The sequence below is a fragment of the Elephantulus edwardii genome, unplaced genomic scaffold (assembly GCF_000299155.1).
Source record: "Elephantulus edwardii isolate Elephantulus edwardi_28Jun2011 unplaced genomic scaffold, EleEdw1.0 scaffold00253, whole genome shotgun sequence".
In the NCBI taxonomy this organism is placed as follows: domain Eukaryota; kingdom Metazoa; phylum Chordata; class Mammalia; order Macroscelidea; family Macroscelididae; genus Elephantulus; species Elephantulus edwardii.
The window spans coordinates 3961867-3968346 of NW_006400003.1; positions in this window are offsets into that span (position 1 = coordinate 3961867).

Here is a 6480-nt window from a genome sequence, read left to right on the forward strand (position 1 = left end):
GTAATCAATACAGTTCTAGTAGGTTTTGGAAAATCTTTGGCAAAATTTTGCTTGCATGTAGTATTAGTGATATTGTTCAAAATTTTCCACTTTAAGTTAGATCATCTTCTGGGCAGAAAGGAAATAAGAATTTCTTCCAGTCTGATGGCTTTCAGATTTTTTTTTTACACAAATTGATGATCATGGTTCCCACTGCATTTGTTTTTTGAAATATGTTAATTGTAATTCTATAAATTCAGTGATATTATTTTTTTGCCAATTCCTTCAGAGCAACTTGAATTTCTTCTTTTATTAACATTGGTCCTTAATAATATTCTACTTCTTAAAATGGTTCTGTGTCAGTCAATTCTTTTCAATATAGTGTCTATGTGTATTCCTTCCATCTTCCTTTTCTTCTCACCTCCCCCATAAGTAATTCATGGTTGGTTTGTTTTGGGTTTTCTTTTTCTTCCCATTTAAAAAATTTAAAAAAAAATTACAATGGCCAAAAACTGGAAACAATGTATGGGTCCATCAACAGATGAGTGATGATTTCTAAATCATTCAGTATTTTGCCCATAACATTTAAGTATTTCAAGTCAAGGCTTGAATTTGTTCCTCAGTTCCTTCAGCTTGAAATATGCCTAGCATATTTTTCCCTGTGATTTTTTGTACATATTGATATAATACATTGCTTTGTATTCATTCACAATGCCCTTTGAAATTTATTTAATTCTTTAACTTTCTCATTTTTCCCTTTGTTTTGTGCCCTTAATAGTGTAATATTAAGAGTATCCTCTGACATCTGTTTTGGTCTATTTTTCCTTCTCTGTTTGACTTTTATTCATGGATGTTGGTTTTAGGTGCCCTCGAATGAGATATGACTTATTGTAAACCTATGAACAACAGATCTGAACCCTGTTCTATCCTGTGCCGACCTCACAATCTATATGAAGCTCATTACTGCAATTACTGTGTCAGTGCACCATTTTTTTAAAAATGAAGTCCTTATCCAATAATAATATCTCCTAGAAACATGCCCACAACTCAAAGGCATCATTTATTCTGGCATCCTTAGTCATTGTTCAACTGTCTGATACATAGCAAGTAATTGTGAAGACCGTGGTCTGGGTTAGGTACACCTTAGTCTCTAGATTGACATCATTGCCTTTGAGTTGTGGTGCTGTAGAAGAGTCTTGAATATACCATAAACTGCCAAGAAAAAAAAAACATATCTTTTTAGGAGAGAGAGAGAGAGAGAAACAAAGTTTCTCCTTGAAAGGTAAGATTTTGAAGCTCCATATCACATACATTGGGTACGTGGCCAGGAGGGATTGGTCCTTGGAGGACATTGTGCTCAGAAAAGTGGAGGGACAGCACAGTAGAGAAAGATCTCAGATAAGATGGATTGATACAATAACTTGGGGAGGTGGGTATGTGTTGGTGTCAATTAGACTGGCTTATGACAGGACAGGATTCAGAGCTGTTGTACACAGGATCACTATTAGTTGCAAGCCTCTCCATACCACATAATAAGGGTAGCATGCCCAAAGTATGCAAGATGAAGCTTTGCTATCCTTGTCTCCAAGGAGGTCTCTGGCTGCATCTTTTCTAAGACATATAATAGCTCTGAGCTCTGTCCTTTCATGAGTTAATCTGACTGTCTCCAACACAACTACCCCATTATCCTAGTCACTATGTCAATTCATCTCATCAAAGGTCTTCTTCCCCTGTGTTGTCCCTTTACCCTTCCAAGCATGATATCCTTCTCTAATGACTGGTACCTCTTGGAAACATGCCCAAAATATTTGACACAGAGCTTCAAAGTCCTTGCCTCTCTAAGAGAGACCTATTAGTTCTCTTGGGAGTACTTGGTATATTTAATACTCTACTCTTCTCTAGCACCACAAGCTAAAGGCATCAATTCTTCTTCTTACATCCTGATTCCCTGTCCAGCTTTCTGATGTATAGCAAATAATAGCAAAAACTATGACCTGGATAGCTGTTACTTAATTTCTACTAATATTCTTGAATGCAATAAATTATAATACATAACGCCCTTCTTTTGAAGATACATAGTATTCTGTATATTAGTTCTTACCTTTATGTTCTATGATGATATTTAACTGCTTTTTTTAGTTTATTTCAGGTGTTTTGGTGCCATTGTTATTTACAAACTAATGGAGGAATATTATGAGTCAGAGTTGATTCGATGGCAGTGAGTTTTAGTGTATTTCAGAGAATTATCAACCTATTTGCATCCAGATTATTAATATTTAAATGATTCACTTAATTCACAAATTTATCCTGCTCAGTTTTCAACATAGCCTTAGTTAGAAAATGCCAATTTTTCTTTTATTCCCCTGATATATAGTCTGATATCTTTCTTATGGTAAACCTTATACATTTTTTTATTGAAAGGGAATTATCAAAAGAGATAGAAGTAAATTTTCTCAAGAGAGAAGGAACAAAAGTTCTGAGATACATATGTGTGTCTGATGTGCTTCTAGTGTACTTGCAGCAGATTTAATAAGGGTGTGTTCTGTCAAATGATGTTACAGATGTAATAATTATAGTGGAGTGAAGGCCATGTAGTATTTTGTAGGCCATGGATTGAACTTTAGCCTACACATTGACTAAAATGTTTTCCTGGAGAAATTTTATAGGAAAAAATAATATTATCTCTCTTAAATTTAAAATTATTACATTAGATTTTACATTGTAAATAGACTGTGTTAGGGAAGAAGCAAGTGAAAGAATATGAGAGATGACTGTTGGAATAGGCCATGTGAAGGTAAAGTGCCATTAAAGTCGATGTTGAGACTGGTGATAATGGAAGATATAATAGCACTTTTGGAGCTTTGGTAGCCTTGTGGTAAGAATCTTTACTGCAATTCCAAAGGCAAACAGTTGGAACTTAGAGCTGCTCTGCTGGAAAAAGAGGGTCAATCTCTTCATCTGTGACTACTGCCTCTGCAAACCTGATGAAGGGCCAGACATGGGTGGGTTCTGACTTGATAGCACACTACAATGACAATATCTTTGTATTTTGAGTTACAGAATATGGATATAAGAGGTGCATAGTTTATATATTATAATTGGTGTTGTGAACCATAGAGTCAGAACTGACCCATAGCTGACCCTCTCATGGGTTTCCATGGCAGATAATCATATACGAGGAGAAGTAATTTTTAACTTGCATGTAAGTACAATAACTTTCATGGAATTTACTAAAAACATTGTCAAAATTAAAAGTCAAATCTCAATCCTAATTTCATAGCATCAGTTCCCTGGTCAAAAGAGAAAACCTTCATCCATAGATGCAGGGTTGTCTGCAGGGAAGAGTTTAGATTAGGTAAATGCAGAGTGGACCATAATGATACGTAGATATGTATAAGTAGTCTGGATTGATCTTCGTAAGTATTCTGGATGGATTACATCTTGTTTTCCTTATCATCAAGTCAGTACTCACTCATAGCTGATCCTCTAATGGGTTCTCAGAGGTTGTAATCACACAGGATTAGGTTATCCACCTTTTTTGAATGGAGTATCTGGTGGGTTTAAACCATTTGTCTTTGAATTAGAAGCACAACTCCTTACCAATAAGTCACTAAAACCCCTTAAGTTGTATATTAGAAATCAAAATTACTGTGGAATTGATTCCAGTTTGTAGAGCCACATGTATGTCAGAATAGAAATGTATGAGATAAGATAATCAATGGTTATTTTTAGAAGTTGATTGTCAGTCTTCTGATCTGATATCCATGGGTAGGTTATTATCTAGATACTTTAGCTATACTGTGTAAAGAATAAAGCACATCACACCAGTGTTTATGGGAGAAGGTATAAGTAATGGCATAGACTTTGAAAAGGCCATATTTTCTTTATTTTTTGTTAATAAGACATGATAAGGTGAATATGAAAATGAGCAAACCTAATGACAAATGATATTAGTTTCTAGATTAAGGTACACCTGATCCAAGATCCAAGTCCTGGTCTTTTCAATTACTTGATATGCATTTGAAAGTTGGACAACAAATAAGGATAACAGAACAATAAATGTCTTTGAGTTGTGGTATTGGAAAAAAATATTGGACATATCTTGGACTACCCAAAGAACAAACAAATCTAACTTTGAAAATGAGCACCCAAGGAGTTCCTGAGACAAGGAGATGAAACTTCAATCCATGTGTTTGGAACATGCTGATAGAAAGGACCAGTCCTATGGACAGGGCAACTTCTTATAAAGGTTTGTGTTTGTGTTTGTGTTTGTGTTTGAGGCAACAGTACTTGCTGAAAGTGAAGAGGACTTGAAGAACTTGTTGCAGAATAGTAAAGAATATAACATTCAATATGGATTTAATTTCAATGCTGAGAAAACAAAAATTCTTACCACTGGTTCAAAAAGGAGACATATTGCATCAGGAATGTCTGCACTCAGGGACATCTCCAAATTACTAAGAAGCAATGATGTCAGTTTAAGGACTAGTGTATATTTGGTTCCGGCCATAATCTTTCTGATCACTTGCTATGCATCTGAGAGCTGGACAATGATTAAGGATGATAGAGGAATAATTAATGCCTTTGAGCTGTGTGCTTGAAGAAGAGGCCTGAACATCCAATAGACTGCAAAAAGAATGAACATATACGACTTGGAGAAAGGGCAGCCAGCACACTCCTTAGAAGCAAAGATGATTAAGTTTCACTTCACATACTTCTGGCATGTTTCTAGGAGAGATTGTTCTTTGGAGAGGGACTTGATACTTGGAAAAATGGAGGATCAGCAAAGGAGAAGAAGACTCTCAACCAGGTGGATTAATATAGTAACTGCCACAACAGGCTCTAGTGTGTCATAAAATGTGATGATGGCACAGGACAGGACAGGGTACAAATATGTTGTTCATAAGATCATTGTGCGTTGTGCACAACTCAATGACACCTAACTAACTAATCTTACCACATTACTAAATTGATCTACTAGATTTAACAGGGTTTTTGTTTTGTTTAGTTTTACTGAGTCCTTGTGGATTTTTGTCATATAATCTGCATATAGCAACAGTTTTATCACCTCTTTGCCAATTTGGATACCATGTCTTTTGCCTTGGCAAGTACTTCTAATACTGTATTAAAGAACAAGGGAACACTGCATGGTTCAAAATTGGGAAGGGCGTACGCCAGGGATGCATGCTATCTCCATACCTTTTCAACCTATATGCAGAACAGATTATCCGGGAGGCTGGGCTCTATGAGGAGAAATGTGGGGTCAGGATTGGTGGACGATTTATCAACAACCTACGTTATGCGGATGACACAACCCTGTTTGCTGAAACTGAGGAGGACCTGAAGCGCCTGCTGCAGAGTGTCAAGGACTGCAACCTACAATATGGATTGAGGCTCAATGTCAAGAAGACAAAGATTCTCACCACTGGACCAATTGGGAGCATCAGGATGGATGGTGAAGAGATTGAGATTGTACACAACTTTAGTTTGCTTGGCTCTGTAGTCAACAGTCTTGGCACCAGCAGCCAGGAAATTAAAAGGTTCATTACCATGGGAAAGTCTGCTGTTAGGGACCTTTCCAAAGTACTGAAGAGCAATGGTGTCTCTCTGGAGACTAAGGTGCATCTGATACAGGTCATGGTCTTCGCAATCACTTGTTATGCATCAGAGAGTTGGACAATGACCAGGGAGGATAGAAGGAGAATTGATGCCTTTGAGCTGTGGTGCTGGAGAAGAGTATTGAGAATACCATGGACTGCTAGGAAAACAAGCAGATTTGTCCTGGAAAGGGTTAAACCTGGTGGCTCCTTGGAGGAAAGGATTCTGAGGCTCCATCTAACATACTTTGGACATGTTGTGAGGAGAGACCAGTCCTTGGAGAGGGACATCATGCTTGGGAGGGTGGAGGGACAGCGCAGGAGAGGAAGGCCCTCTATGAGGTGGATTAATTAAGTGACTGGGATAATTGGGATGGGAGTGTGAGAGACAGTGCGATTGGCACAGGACAGAGCTGAGTTTAGGCTGTTTGTTGTACATAGGGTCGCTATGAGTCCCAAGCGACTCGACGGCACATAACAACAACAACAACAACAACACAGTTAAAGTGGGCATCCTTGCCTAGTCTTTCTCCATTGAGAGTGTTAGCTGCTATTACAAGAAAGAAGAAGAGACTGAAATAAAGGGTGAAAAAATGTTCCTTGTTCATGGATTGTTGTTGTTGTTGTTATGCGCCGTCAAGTCACTTGCGACTCATAGCAAGTGCCATGAGACACCGTTGCTCTTGAGTACTTTAGAGAGGTCCCTAACAGCAGACTTTCCCATCCGAATATGTCTTTTAATTTCCTAGCTGCTGGTACAAAGAGTGTTGATTGTGGAGCCAAGCTGACTAAAGCTGTGAACAATCTTGATCTCTTCACCATCCATCCTGATGCTGCCAATTGGTCCAGTGGTGAGAATCCTTGTCTTCTTGACATTGAGCCTCAATCCATATTGAAGGCTGCA